Source organism: Lutra lutra, chromosome 1, assembly GCF_902655055.1.
Source record: "Lutra lutra chromosome 1, mLutLut1.2, whole genome shotgun sequence".
Classification (NCBI taxonomy): domain Eukaryota; kingdom Metazoa; phylum Chordata; class Mammalia; order Carnivora; family Mustelidae; genus Lutra; species Lutra lutra.
In genome coordinates, this window is record NC_062278.1 from 82,677,783 (window position 1) to 82,694,043 (window position 16,261).

General features: G+C 42.7%; 1 protein-coding gene across 4 annotated transcripts in view; it reads left to right on the forward strand.

Annotated features, from left to right (window-relative positions):
- KCNAB1 (potassium voltage-gated channel subfamily A regulatory beta subunit 1) overlaps positions 1–16,261 on the forward strand; it is a 378,185-nt gene that overhangs the window by 233,878 nt on the left and 128,046 nt on the right. The window lies entirely within an intron of this gene.

The following is a 16,261-nucleotide window of genomic DNA, read 5'->3' on the forward strand; positions in this document are numbered from 1 at the left end:
ACTCCATCCCTCCCTTTCTTTTCTGCAACATCAGTTAACCTCTGGAGTGTTAATTAGACATAGATGAGATAAGAATAATACCTACCCTGCCCACTATGTGAGAGCAATGAATGTACTGGGTTCAGATGGGACAGCATTATACAGACTCCCAGTTTGGCTGTTTTCTGGAGGGCAGGATTTGGCTTATGCTGGGAGAGAAAAAAAAAAAAAAATGGAAATCAACACTCCATTTTTATTAGCCTCACGCTCTCTCCTAGAATCACCTAGAGTGGAGCTCAGCCATGGTGAGGGAGCTCGAATGAGACAAATGTTGATTCTACCATGTTCTAAAAATGAGCCCACAAGGGTGAAGTCTATTTTCAAAGGTAGAGACCAGAAGTGGCGGGGGCCGTTGGGCTAAGCTAGGAATAAAATCTCCGGAGGTATTTTGGCCCTCGGGGATATTGCTGCGTTGATTCTGGGCAGACGAGAGGTGAAGGGAAACTTCTTTGGATGATTTGTGCAATGCAGGGAACTGCCTCCACAACCATTTGCCAACTTCTGACCTTTACTGAACACAGGGAAGACAAGCCCTATCAGGTTGTGGGGGCAGGGCAGGGGGGAAGCATTTGAGACCAAATTGCGTAGAGGAATTGGACATACTTGCCTCATGCGAAGCTGTGCACCCACCACGCCACCCCTCAGAGCAGACCCGGAGCCTGGTGGCTGCATGTCTTCTTGGAACTACCAATTATTTTCCGGTTTTTACATATTTTTGTTTACCGGTTTTCTTCTGTTCTCTTCAAGTCCAAGAAAGAATGCAGTGGGAGTTCCCACTCTAATGTTCAGTCAAACTTGGAAATGGCCCAGGATATAAATGAACGTAATAATTATATGTCAATCATCCAGTGTTATTGAAAGCTGCTCATTGCAAACATCAAAATAGTCTTAAAGAACCAAAGATGGTGATTTTGTGGGCCGTTATACATGCAAGGTAGCGCTAGTATTCTGCCTTTCTACTTCATATAACATTCCTATATAAAGTAGAACTTCCCCAAATTAGTTTCCTTCAGCTTCTTTGTTCAAAACGCCAAGGTCATGGACTTGCAGTCTTTAATCTTAAGAGTGTTGTGATCATTCTTTCCAGATACAAATGCTCGCTAGCCAGAGTCCAATTTTCATTTATCAGGACAAATCCCTCGTTCTTCTCATTGTGTGCTTAATCAATAAAGTTTTGGCCCCTTGTAACTTGCAGTCTCAAAACCAGCAGTGTTAATTTGTGAGAACCATCGGTCCCAACCATCTTCAAAAGGAAGTTGGTCTTACAGATTTTTATTATTTTCTTTTTTCCCCCTAAGGAAACAATAGGTTATGGACTTTATTTTATTTTTTTTAAGATTTTATTTACTTATTTGACAGAGAGTATAAGTAGGCAGAGTGGCAGGCAGAGGGAGAGGGAGAAGCAGGCTGAGCAGGAAGGCTGATGTGAGGCTCGATCCCAGGATCCTGGGATCATGACCTGAGGCGAAGGCAGCTGCTCAACCGACTGAGCCACTCAGGCACCCCAGGTTATGGACTTTAGATCAGCATTCCCAGAGCAGAGTGCTTCACTTTAGGAAGCTCTCTCTTTGCTGACTTAACAGGTGTATACTAGCAGAGGTGTGCATAGTTGCCTGGGAGAGCAGGCAGGCGGGAGAGGACAGACTGTGTCACTGTTGAGACAAATGTTACAAGGACCCAGGAAAAGCAGACTTCTTTCTTCTATACCTTATTGTCGTCCTTACTATACTGTATGTGGAAAACACCTACTCAGTCCTGCTCAAGTTTGGTGCTTGTAAAGGTAGTCAAACCAAACTAAATTATTAGTGCTTTGAAGACTAGGAACGATGTGCTAATGACTACTAATGAGAGAGTTAAACAATACAGTGAACCCAGAAGGTCCTGAGGAAATCATCTGGCCATGTTTTGGGTGATTTTGAAAGGCTGAAGAGCATTCCTGTTTGGACAGGGCTGCTTTGTTTTCCTTCTCTGAAGGGAGCTCTAATCGTTTTAACGTGTTTATTGGCTCTAGTTGATTTTTCACGCATAGTCGGCATTAATCTTAATGTTTGTAGGCAAGTAGAGCTAACTCAGATGATCCCCTTTCAACATGTAGACTATGCAATTTCTAAAAAGCAGTTCAAAACACTCTTTTGTTTAGTTTTGCTGAAAAACAACCCCACCAAACTATAAAATTAAAATACAAAACATAGATATTGACCAGGGATATCGAAAGGGAAGCCATTTTCATTCTCCTGTTGTTAACATGCGTCTTTCCCACTGGAGCAAGGTAAACACTTCTCACCAAGGTCTGCGTAGACATGGCCTCAGTTACCCAAGAGCCTAGTCACAACACAGCACAATCAATCTATCACATAAAACGTCCGATATTTCTGTTTATTCCTCTGGGCCTTCCATGACTTCAGGCCCTCCCACCAAATACAGGACCAAAAGAACATTATAGAAAGGTCTAAACCTGACAAATACACAGTTTAATAAAATCAGGATTTCTACTGCCCCCAAGTTCTCTGGGTAAGCCTTATCTTCCCAGGAATATATTTGACAGAAGTATTCATTTTTTGACATTTTCAATGCCAGTTATTCCAAAAGTGGGGGTGGACAACAGACTTGTAATCACTCAGGAAGTTGATCCAAGCAGCCTCGGGCCTGGAGACTGAGGTTCATGGTGATCTTATTTTAGTGGCTCTGGCATTCATAACCAGTCACTTCAATTCAGATTCCTTTCATCTTAATTAGGACAGGCGACGTAATGACACAATCAAACACATATGGTAGATTTATAAAACATTTGGGATGACTGCTGGCTGCTAATCTCGTGGTATTTACTAGAATATATTGATGTGTACATGTAAAAATATTGTGCTGAAGAGTAGGAATCGCCACTGAGGCTTGAGGCAGGAGAAGTGATAGACTCGGGCTACCAGGAACCGCACTGGGTGACGGGAAGGAAGGTACCATTTTACAAAGCATTTGAGAGGAGCATGACATGGCAGAATCGGGTGGGCTTGATGGAATTCTCACTTTAACACTGCTAGCTGAGAGACCTTACGTCAGTCACTGCAACTCTGAGACTCCATGTTCTCTGAAAAATGGTGGAGAAACCACTTCAAGGTTGTTACTTATAAGGAGTAAATGAGGTTGTGGATGTAGAGGTTGGTACAAGTTCTCCGTGAAGAGACTATCACCATGAGCACCTGGCTACCACCTACTGTGCTGATTTGGAACGCTCTGCTCTGCAAACTTCTGAAATGTCTCCATGTGCAGTCTGGACCAGCTTGAAGAAAAAGCTCCAGAATGGTTCACGTGGGAAGCCAAGCTGCCTAGAAATGGAAGGATCAGAGTTTTCATTGCCTTTCTTTTCTGCTTTATAAGAGCACCCTCCACCTCCTGGGGAACTGTGAGGGCTTGACTCCTGATAGCTTGTATGGAGATGCCTGTATTTCCCTCTAGTTTCCTTCCATAGGGACATTAACAATGCCTTTCCTTTGGTATGTGAGGAATCCCATCCCCACAGGAATAATAATCTCAACTCAGAGAGAGACCCACCCCATTACTTTGCATGAGGGATGCTTTTAATTCTTAATCTTGATTCTAATTCTTTTTCCTGTTTGTCCTGATCTTTGAGAACCATTGCCACACTCCGTGTGTGTGTGTGTGTGTGTGTGTGTGTGTGTGTGTGTGTGTGTGTTTAGCTGCAGAAAAAAACCACTGAGTGTGTGTTTTGGTATATATGCCTGTTCAGTCCCCTAGAATGTAGGCCCTTGAAAACAAGACTTTTAATAGATGGCTTCTTTGTTCCATGGCAGGTAAGTCCAACTACTTTTATTGTGTGTCTTAATCAGGAAAACCAGGCACTTCTGGTAAACATATATTTTTAAAATATATACATATGCTACTATGCTAATATTGCAATAATTGTAGAATATATTAAAAAGTAGGACATTTTAAAAGAAAAGGTTAAAAATGCAAATAGGAGTACTTCTCATTTTTCTCCCCACATGGCAATGGGCTGTCTTGTGGGGCACATACATCCATTTTGGAGACGGCTGTCCCACTGCATGGGGGGCACAGACTGATTTTTTTTATTCTTTTTTAAAGATTTTATTTATTTATTTGACAGAGAGAGATCACAAGTAGACAGGCAGGCAGAGAGAGAGAAAGAGGGAAGCAGGCTCCCTGCTGAGCAGAGAGCCCGATGCGGGACTCGATCCCAGGACCCTGAGATCATGACCTGAGCCGAAGGCAGCGGCTTAACCCACTGAGCCACCCAGGCGCCCTGATTTTTTTTTTTTTTAACCACTGAACGGTCACACTGGCCGGGACCCAGACACATATTCTGGGCTCCTTCTTCTTTCCATTGGTTTCCAGCCTGCCATGCTCTTTCTTCAATGCTCCCCTCCCCCATACACATTGACTCTGTCGGTATCCAGAGGAACATTTGGGTCACTGATTTCTTATTTAGCTTACACTTGTGTTTTCCATAATTATTTCCTGGATGTAAAAGGTGCACCAGTCACCCGCATTGTCCCTTCTTGCTAATATAAGAAGGCCCCGGAGGCTGCTTATTTGCAAGGATCCTACTGTCTGCCTGGTGTTTCAGTCACATTAGGTGCACCGTATGGGATGGCCACCCACAGAAACTGTGGGAAAAGTTCTTTGCAGAAGTAATCCTGCTTTCATGCCGGGACGCAGATGGTAGTGTGGTTAAGGAAGTGGTGGGATAGGCTGGGGCATGTGTACAGTGGAACCTGGGCCATTGTGTAGGTTTTCAGGGAGCCCACACAAGAGCTCTCTCACCAAACATGTGCTGAAGCCCTGTTACCAGCTTGGAACTCTCAGATAAGGTTGCTGTCTTCAGGGCATTCTCACTGGAGAAATGAAATTATACCACAGGCAGCTGGTCATGACAGGACATGGCAAAATCATGAAGAGGAAGGTCTGTGTGTTCTGAGTCCTGCCAACACAGCCTATGGGACCATGACCGCCCCTAAGGAGATACCCAATGTGGCTAGACATGGAAACACACACTGCATGGGGTACTGAACACAACCCTTCCGATGGTGCCGGAAGCCATTTTTTATGAATAAGAATCTGCCTAGAAAAGGCAGGCCACAAAGTAAAAGTTAAGAGGAGGGCAGGTCTTATAACTGGGAAAATTTTCCATCAGCAGGAGCAGAAAAATAAAAATCAGTCTGTTGTAAAACAGACTGTTGTAAAACAGCCTGCAGTCACCCACTTCAGAAGCAATACTGTATCAACACCTTCACATCCATAACTCTTCCTTCGGGCCTTTGCCCTCCAACATCCAGCTCAATACCAGCATTGGTTGTTATTCTCTCTACCCCACAGAGGCAACACTTCCGAGTTAAGAGGGAGTGGGGGTTTGGGATAGCCATGGTCCTAAGCACTTGACAGTCATGATGAATCCCTAAGTAATTACTCTCACGATTCCCAAATGTGAGCTTCTCATTTGTTTTCAGTGACCCTCAGGGAGGAAAAATCAGTTATCTATCAATGACAGGAAGGAGGAGAAAGGATTCCAAATGTTTGATGTTAATACTGAAGAACGCTCTGATTTCCAGAGGATGTTTCCTGAGTTGTCGCCCCTCATTCACCAAGCACACAGGCAATGGTTTATCGAGCCTGTAGGGCTCTGCAGTCTGAAAAGATAACAGGTGCTATACCCGGGGTTCCTTAAGACTTCTTGTCAATCAAGCCAGCTGCTCTAGTTAGACTCTGATGCTTTCTTCTTCAGACTACTAAAATCACCTCCTAATTGATCTCCCTCCCTCCATGCTGCCTCCTCCAATCCATCCTCCACACTGCTGTCAGTATCTTTCTGAAATGCAAATTGGATGCTATTTCATCCTTGCTTAAATCCTAAGAGCTCCATGTCACCCACAGGTTACATCAAATTAATTAAACACGGCCTTCAAGCCCTTCTCACCCTAGTCCCAGTCAACCTTTCTAGACATTTCAAGGTCCCCGGTTCTACTTGGACCCACTGTTCATCTGTTAACCATACCATGTACCTTCTTATTTGCGTGCATCTCTCTGCTCAAACTGGTTCCTCTGCTCAGAACACCTTCCCACTTCTTCACCTGCTGAGCTTCTCCTCCTTCCTGGAGTCTTAGCTCAGATCCTTCCCTCCTGGGAAGCTTCTTTCAAATAGCACCAAGCAGGGGTCCCCACCCACTTCTCTGTTCCCACCCCACCTCCTCCCTAGCTCTGTTGTGCTGCCATTGTCGCAGATGGATTCTTGTCTATTGGTGGCCTCCTTCTCTCTACCCCCCAGAACCTGACACAGTGATACCCAAGGGCTGCTTGATAAATCTTCCAGAAATGGCTGCCCAGAAAGAAATTATGGATCTTTCAGGTTTCCTAGTAAGAAAAGCTCTTTCCCAAAGGGCTTCTATAATTCTTGTTTGTAGGTGGCCCAATTTCCGGGTCTGGATGCAGAGGACCTCTGACTCAACCACCACTTTTCTAGAAACATCTTGAATCAAACAAAAGGACTTGCTGTGAATAACCAGAAAATCTCAAGCTGAAATAGAACAGAAACAAACAATATTCAGAAGGTATCCTTCAGTGTTAACTTTTCTTCACCATTCCAGATACTGGCTACTTTTTAGATGTTAGTTCCACTTTAGGCCTGTGTGTATGTGCAGACCACACAATTCTGGGTGGACCAGCTGCAAGCTGGATTTCACCAGCGGTTCTGCATCTGATGTTCCGTGATCTGACCAGCCTTCAACATTGAAAATGTACTTAATGAGTCACTGAATTGGGTTTTGATTGTCTCTTTTTTCTATTTTTATAGGGAGGCAGTAAAATCTAAGTTAAGAGTGCCTCAGCTAATAGATGCATCTTGGTGTTGAAACGAGGCTTCTTTGACCCACTGATGTCCAAGTTCATTCACTTAATCCACAGAAAAGCCACCAGGAGGGGCTGAGTCCAGATTTCCATTCTCTTTATCTAACAGTTGGAGCCCACTTACCCTTTGGCTAATGATTCACTACACCAAGGCCCCAGCCACATAGCAGAATCCGCATTTTTTTTTTTTTTTTCAGAAAGGCAACAAAGGCGTGTAGCCAATTTTCCAAGGTACTTTCTCCAAAATGAGCCAAATTAAATTTAAAAATAATTCCAGAACAGTTCCTCTCCACATTTGTAAAAGAATGGCTGCTTGGCTAGGCACTACTACGAGAAAAGGGCAAAGTCTCCCCAAAGATTTTCAACTTTATTTTTTACCCTATTTAGAAAAGCGTTTGGGAAAGCAAATTGCATTTTGACTAAAAAAAAAAGAAAAGAAAAAGTGTGGGTGGAAACATGTTATGAAAAGCAATAATCATACTGTTTCATAAATCCCTTGAGACTAATATTAAGTACCACCTGAATCTAATGTTCTGGTTATAGAAACAATATATTTACAGGTTAATCTAAGGGATATATTTTTCTGTTCACGAAAAAAAAAAAAAGAAATGGGTTTATTTCCAAATTCCACACAAGCTCTCTTTGTAAACCAATCCTTTTGGACAGGACCACTATAGTCATTGAAAATATTTTATATAGGGAATTTGAATGTAATTATCATAAAAAATGCCCAGCGGTTTTAAAAAAAAAAAGAATAGGTTTGAGATCATTGAATCCACATTCCTCCAACACCCATTATTGTAATGATAAAACTAGAGTATTTTTTCTTCCTTTGCTGAACAGACAAAGCCATGATATGTAATTATTCAGGATGTGCTTTGTTCGGATGGTAAAGATGTGACCACTGGGATTTCCTTATCTGAGTAAGATCAATAGAGACTATACTCTATTAGCTTGCTTCTGGCAGTAGGCTGTGTAAAGTGCCATAAAGGCAGCCTAAACCCTTGTAATATCGGAGAGCAGCTCGGAATACGATACCACGGGGAGACATAGTGCTGTGTAAGGCTCAGTAGTTGACAGGGATGATTCTCTAAATTCCTTGATTGTTTTCCTTTCTCCTCCCTATTAAGGTAACAGTAGCAATGAATACTATTTCACAAAGTCTTTTCCATATTTCTGCAGGATTATACTCAAAGAGTTCCAGGTTTTTTTTAAAAAGACCCTCTGGCCTCTTTTTTTTTATTTATTTATTTGACAGAGAGAGATCACAAGCAGGAGTTCCAGGTTTTATTGTCCATTTTTTTGTGATTTGAAGTTAGAATCTGCATTTAATGAGCATTTGCGGAGGTTCTACCCTGCCCTTGGCCTTGTGCCGAGCTCTGAGGATCTACGTATAGATGGGATGATATTTGCCCCTCCTGCTTAGATGTGGGGAGGAAAAATAAAAAGTCTTTATTTGTTTCCTATAACTGACCTTATTTTTCTCTAAAGTCTCTATTCTTGCTGATGGCAGGGGAGGGGGCACATAGGATCTCCCATTCAAAGCTAATTCTATCTCTTCTGGTTGAAAAGATAAACTTTCTACCAGGGATCCCTCTCCCTTCTTTTTTTCCTTCTTCCCAAAATAGTGTCAGTGAGTGAGAAAGAGCTTAGGAAACTTCCAGGCCACCATGCCGTCCAGCTCTTTTGGCTACATGAGGTTATTGTGAAGCATCCCATCAGGACTTGGAATTCTGCTGGGAATCCTGGGGCCCAAGGAGCAAGTACGGGGTCTGAAATTCCCACAGCCTCTCTGGTTATTTCTAATCTTTCCTCACCCTCTGGAGAGTCTTTTTTTTTTTTTTTTTTTAAGATTTTGTTTATTTATTTGACAGAGATCAGAGGCAGGCAGAGAGGTGTGGGGGGAAGAAGGCTCCCTGCTGAGCAGAGAGCCCTATGCGGGGCTTGATCCCAGGACCCTGAGACCATGACCTGAGCTGAAGGCAGAGGCTTAACCCACTGAGCCACCCAGGCACCCCCCTCTGGAGAGTCTTAACCATAATGGGCAGGTCAGGGAGAGTGGCAAGCAGTGAGCCTAGCCACGTACTTCTGACTTGGTTCTGTTCTTCTCTTCTTCTCTCTGGCAGAAGAGGATTCTATTTTCCTTCCAGTCTGAGGCTTCAGGTCACATATTAGCAACTGAATTAGGTTAGGGTGACCACCTCCTTTATCAGTCAAAGTAGGACACTTTTTTGAAAGTAAAAGGAGAAGGGTTCCCCATGAATAACTGTTTATCAAGCGACAGATATAATCAGAACCCAATCTGGGTTAACCATGATGTACGGTGTCTAGTTAAATGAGATCAAATTCATGTGTTCCCTTTCCAGATTTAGGATTCTTTGCTCTGTGGTTCTAATGGTTCTTCTTAAAAAAATAATTCACAGCAATATAGCAAGAGCTGTATGCTAGAGTTCTTAAAGGCAAAGTTCCCCTGTAGGTATGTGTATCCAATAGTCTGGTAACATACGTAGCCATTGGCTGAACTCATAATGCAATGATCTTGGCAGCTTCTTCTGTGCTATATCTACAGAAAGAAAGACACAGAAAAAAGGGCAGGAGCGCAGGCAGATTTTGATCTGTAACACATTTTCTAAACCTACCTAGCGGGTTGGTTGTTTACTTGAATCATGTTGTTTCTAGCATTTAGATCCATGCACTGTTAAGTTGGAATCAATATATCCACCCAGGTCTGAATGTATATAAAAGTCAAGGAATGAGCTAGGATGAGTCATAGTTCTCATTAGTCTGTGAAATTGTAGAGCGAATGTCCAACTGCTGAGCACTGTTTATCTAGCTGAAAGAGCTATTTATTGACTTAGTTGGGAGAGATTTAATTCATTTATCCATCCAATCCTCCATTCCTCCATCTGTCCATTCATCCACACCGTGTATTATTTCAGTCAAGGAAAAAATGTGTGACCACAATTGGAGCCAAGAACGAGACGGAATATGTACACTGTAATGACAGAAATTGATGTCCTATGTGGGCCAGAGATTTCTAGGAACCAACCAGAAAAATTTCTTGCAAGTTATACAAGTTCAAGTCTGTCAGATAATACCTAATATAATAATTATAATTATATACACAATATAAATATAATAACATAACACTTATCGAGTGCTTACTATTTGTTGGGCACTGAGTTAGGCTTCCTATATGAAATTTTTTTTAAGTCCCCCCAGGAATCTTAAGAGACCAAAACTAAGAAATGCCCACATTATAGATGTAGAAACCAAGACTTAATGAGAATAGGTAAAAGAGTCCTAACCAGGTGGCCAAAGGACTCTCTTAGGAGCCCTAGCTCTTCATCTTAAATGCTCAGAATAAATACACCCCTTTTTGGTTCGAAGGTGTCACAGTAACTTCTTGAGGGATTTTATAATGGGGATTGTTTGGGCTGTGATCCACTAGACCTTTGATAATACAGGACATATACTCAGTATACCCTATTCTTTTCCTCTGTAATAACCCAGTCTAGTAACATAATTATTTGTGTAATACTTATCTCCCCAACTAGATTTAAAGACCATAAGGTCAAGGACTGTGTGTCTCTTTTCTACTACCTTGTCGGCCCCTGTACACGAGAGAGGTTGAACATGCATTTGTTGCATAAATGAGTGGAATAAGGAGTCTCAGAACTATTTATAAAACTGCATTTGCACAAAGAAGCTTCACTTCAATCTGAATATGCAATTTTGTTTTTGCTTCCTATTTTCTTCCTCAATCCTATTTTCCTGTCCGTCCCCCCCTCCCCCACCAGCACACTTTATTACCTTTATCATTTAAGTGAAATCACTTTAGAATTTCTTGACCTGCATTTGAGTACAGATCTCAAGGAACAAAGACTAAGAACTTCTGTTCTTAACGGTGGGAATGATTTGATTTTGCTTAAAGCCAGAGGCCCTGGCTGCTGAGTCCAGCTTTGCAACCCTGCCCCACCCTGTGTCCCTGTCTCCATTTTCACTTGCAATCTTCTTCTTCTTTTTTTTTTTTTTTCTTTCTGATAATGGAGGGGAGGAGGAGATTGGTCAGAAATGACTCTACACAAAAAAATTTAATGGGTTTGCTGTTACTAAGTGTGTCTGGGGAGAATGAGAAAAGAAGGTATTGGACATAAAAGATTTGAACTTGAGATCCAAGACCAAAAGCTCAAGAGAACTCACTGGGAGTCCCAAGCTGTAGGTGGGGGCTTTGTTCTTGGTCAGGATCAGGGTTGAGTTTCTGTCACCTTCAGAGACCTGCTGTAGACTTAGTCAAGACTCAGAGGTTCAGCTCCTGGTAATGAATAAATGGTTCATGAACATTGTTGGATAGTGACAAACTACACCAATGAATCTTAAGCTGCAAAAATGGCCAAAGCAAAGTGAACCATACTGAGGTTAGGAGCTCACTCCACCTACGGGGAAACATACCCAGGGAGGCAGCTCTTGCTTACTGTGTAGCCCGTCTGGGACCAGAGCCTAAATATGGAGAAGTCACTAATCTATCTTAGGCTTGGCCTTGGCCAGATACAGCTACCCTAAAATATATCTTCTATGCCCTCCATCTCTTGGTAGCCACTCTTGCCAATAATCACTTGCAGGGGCCAGGACCCCCAGACTGCCAGCCTGGCCCTCCGTGCCTGTCTATGTACAAGCTTGACCTCATCTTGCCCATGAAGATGTCCCCATCCCTTTCTGTGGCGATCTCAGCATCTATGGGGAGGTGGTTATGTTAGTACAAAAATTTTGGAAAATATAAATATACAGAAATGAAAGACTAATCATTATCACCTACAGGAACTGCTACTATCTGTACTTTAAGTGAATTTTCTTCTAGATTTTCTTCTATGTGTTTCTTTAAGATCATATTGTAATAAATTGTACATTCTGCTTTTTTCATTTGGCAAAGTAATGCAAGCATTTTCTTATGTCAATAAAATGTTTTGAAATATAATTTTAAATGGTTACATAATAATCTATCATACTGATGAAACTTAATTGGTTCTCCTATTGTAGAATTTTTAATGATCATAATGACTATAATCCATATTTTTGTACTTAAACCTAATTGCAGATGAGTATATTTTTCTTTATTTTTTTATTTTTTTATTTTTTTAAGATTTTATTTATTTATTTGACAGAGAGATCACAAGTAGACAGAGAGGCAGGCAGAGAGAGAGAGGGAAGCAGGCTCCCTGCTGAGCACAGAGCCCGATGCGGGACTTGATCCCAGGACCCTGAAATCATGACCTGAGCTGAAGGCAGCGGCTTAACCCACTGAGCCACCCAGACGCCCTTTCTTTATTTTTTAAACTCTTTTTTTTAAAAGATTTTATTCACTTTTTTTTTTTAAAGAGTTTATTTAATTGACAGAGAGAAATCACAAATAGAGAGGCAGGCAGAGAGAGAGAGAGAGAGGGAAGCAAGCTCCCCGCCGAGCAGAGAGCCAGACGCGGGACTCAATCCCAAGACCCCGAGATCATGACCTGAGCTGAAGGCAGCGGCTTAACCCACTGAGCCACCCAGGCGCCCCTTATTCATTTTCTTGACAGAGAGAGAGAGGGTTGGGGGAAGGCACACACAAGCAGGCAGAGGAAGAAGCAGATTCCCTGCTAAGCAGAGAGGTCAGCTTGGGGATCCATCACTGGACCTGGGATCATGACCTGAGCTAAAGGCGGCCACTCAACCAACTGAGCCACCCAGGCGCTCCTCCATTTTCTTTTCAGATGGTTACTAAAAGTAGGATTATAAGGGGACACCTGGCTGGCTCAGTCAGAAGAGTGTGTGACTCTTGATCTCAGGATTGCAAATTCGAGTCCCATGTTGGGAGAAGAGATTATTTAAATAAATTAAACTTAAAAGAACAAAGTAGGATTATCTTGAGTTGCGACTCTTGTTTCATTATATGGAAGAAAAGCAGTTCCTGGTAAACGCCTTGGTATTTTGGTGTGGATGATGAGACAAGATGTAGCACAAAGCAGTGACACAATAAATGTGCATAAAGGAAGGGACTCAATCCTATTTGGAGTATTTGCATTTTATAAAAGAGGAAATTTGTCAACAAATTTGTCTTAAATTGGTAGAAATCCAGGCAACAATATTTATAATATTGAAGAAATAAAAATTGTGTATGCAAGACTCTCAAGGAAGGAAGGTTTTCTAAAAAATCTTAATTTAACTTAACCCTGTAAAGACCATAGGCTACTATGTTCAAAGTAACCAACTCTTATGACCCATCCTGGCTCTTTGGTCACTTGGTTGCTGTGAGCCTGGCATTATTCCAAGGCCTGGGAACAATGCATGAATCATGGAGTCTGTCCTCAACAAGTCCACGACTTTATGGTTTATGGGGAGACCCATCATCCAGACAACACACAGGGAACACGAGAAGAGCAAAGTTGAGCCACAAGAAGTAATTAGCCCTTCCTGGGGAAGTCTCCTTGGGAAGGAATTTGGGGGCTGAAACTTCCTCTTCCAAAAGTTCCCAGGGTAGGTTTGTCTGCTCTCTGTTTAAGTTCTGTTTCAATAAAATAGCTGTTAATGTAGGGCCCAGAGCAATTTTTGGACCACTTCTCTCTCCCGTGCCTGGAGAGAGAGCAGTTAAGCTGGTTGCCAGCAGCCTTGTAAAGTCCTGGCTCCTGTCCCTCTCTAACCTCATCTTGTATTGCTTTGTCTCTCCCTCTCTCTCTCTCTCTCTTTCTCTCTCTTTCACACACACACACCCCTCTGCCATGCTTACCTCCCTTCTGCTCCTTAAGCCTCTCCCTACCTCAGGGTCTTTCCTTCTCTCTCTGCCTAGAACTCTTCCCTGAGATCTTTTCAAGGCTGACTCCTTCCCATCCTTCAAGTCCCTGCTCCGAGGTCACTTCGTCAGGGGACTGCCCCCACCCACTCACCCATGCCATTATCCACCTTCATGTTGTAAAAGTGCCTCTTATTCACTGAAGTTACTTCTGTGCCCCTTGTTCACTGCAGAGCACCCCGCTAGAATGTAAGCTCTATAGGGTTGCTCACTTGATCTGTTGTGTTCACTGCCACAGTGCTAAACCCTAGGACAGTGTCTGTCTTCAACAGAAGGTGCTCAGTAAACATCTGCTGGATAAATGAAGAACCCACTCTGGAGAGCTGATTTATTCAAGTTTATGTCGAGCCCCTTTGCCCACAGTAGCTCCAAAGTGTTTGCGGGATTGAGGATGGTAAAAATCACTCTTGGTCTCATCTTCTCTTTCAAGCAACGCAATGTCATCTCTTCCAAAGTGACCTTTCCATTCCCCTTTCCAAACCCTTATCGCCACATTCCAGAAGTCCTCCCATCTCCCGTCAGTGAAGCATGCAAATGACTTTTTTAAATTTTTATTTATTTATTATTTTTTTTTTTTTTGCTGTTTACAAAAGAGCAAAAACCAGGAAGAATCCAGTTGTGTTGCATTTTGAACCCATGTGAGTTGTCTATGTTCTGCCTGTTTTCTTCCCCTGCTGTCTCTGTGTGAAGGCTGATTAGGAGAAGAGGGGCAGTTCACGGGATCCCACAGCTGCCAAAGCATTCACCCCCAAGAGACGGTGGGAAGCCATGGTCAAGGGCTGAGGCTCCGGCACAGACATTAGGAGCTGGTGCGTGCCTAGCAAGAACCACAGAGACTCGTTTTCAATCTTCTCTAGGCCTCCACAAATGACCAAAGCCAGGCAGGGGCCCTTTGGCTGCTAAGTCCTCTAGGGAATAGGGGGTGGTTGGGTCATTTCAGTTGGCGGGGCCACATGAAGGCTGCAGGGGGCCTTGGAAGAGCACGCAGCTCAGCAGCCCACAGAATTCCGGCCTGGCTCTGCTGCGCGCTGCATGTGTGGGACCTCGGCTCCTCGTTTAACCTTGCTCAACCTCCGTTTCCTCGTGGGTGAAGCCGGCATGAGAGTGTCTACCCGGAGAGATTACATGCCTTTTATATGCTTGAATTATGAACAAAAAGACCTAGAAAGATGCTGGCACGTGACAGGTGCTCTAGAAATATTTGCTATTATTAAGCTGAGTTAAGGTACGAGGAACATAATTGAAGTGAAAAATGAAATATAATTAGCTGCGCTTTTCCATTTTAAAAGTCAAAGATGGGCTTATAGATATCAAATAGCCAAGAGGATTCACAGTGGATTCAAAGCTTTACTCCATTGTCCGACAACACTGAATTGTCAAATGATTAGGCTTAATTAAGTTTTCACCATTTCCCTTCTTGTCATACGATGGTGATTCTAAAGCTGGAGATTGATGTCTTTGGGATCGCATCAAAGAACTGTCAGATCCCCAGCGACTTTGCCCTCGCTATCAACACTACTCTCTGAATCCCTGTTCTCTAAATCCTGCTTAGAATCAGATAAATCAGTCGACTTGAATGAAGTACTGCTATTGAGTTAGCCAACTGAAATTAATTACTTTAATTTTGTAAGATGGCTTAATTCACAAAAGCAGAAGGTCAAGTTATTTCCCAGAGTTCCATAGCTGCCATCCAATGATTAATTTAAAATGCCTGAAGTCAATTTTTAAAAATTATTCGCATTAGTAAAACTTCAGCCAAGTCCAAGGAGAGGTAGCTCCGATTCCATTTTCAAAAGGATGTCAATAAGATTTTTGTCTTATGGTCCTAAAGAACATATTCCCATCCCTTACAGTTTCAAGAGGGGGGTGGCCTTTTTTCCCTCCCTCCCCTTCATGGGTCTATAGAAAAGAGCTTTTCCTGTGTAGGAAGTAACATCGGAGAGCAATTCTCATGGCTGAGGGGTTGTTCTCCGAGTGAGTCCCCACGAGATGCCACAGTTTCCTGTCAGCGCCACTTCACGGCTGTCAACCCCAGATGAGATACAATTTCCCCACTCAAGGAGACTAAAAAGACAAACATAGAGGTTGAAGAATGAAGATAAACTGAAAGGAGAGCGCAAGCCTGCCTAATGACTAGCCATTTACGACCGCACTCAAAGTAAAGTCATGCATGGGCCAACTGTGTTCACTTTCCACAGCCACCAGGCCAGTTTCTCACCTGTTAATTCTTCTGAAGAGAAGGAGCGTTCATTAACCTCAAAGCCAGTTACCAGCTCGTGATGCAACCTAGCAGCTCCTCAATAAACATTTGCTGAATTAGAAAATTTTTAAAAATCAAGCAAACACACCAAGAGCAATGTTCTAGCAATGTGAGGGTGTTTACAGGTAAAATGAAATTAAATGAAACAGGCACGTTGGCTTCCAGGGGTCCTCACCTTCCTCCTTTTTTTGTTTCATTTCCGCGTCTACCGTTGACTCACTCCACGTTTCTCATTAGTCAAGCCTAGCTTCAAAATTACGCTTACC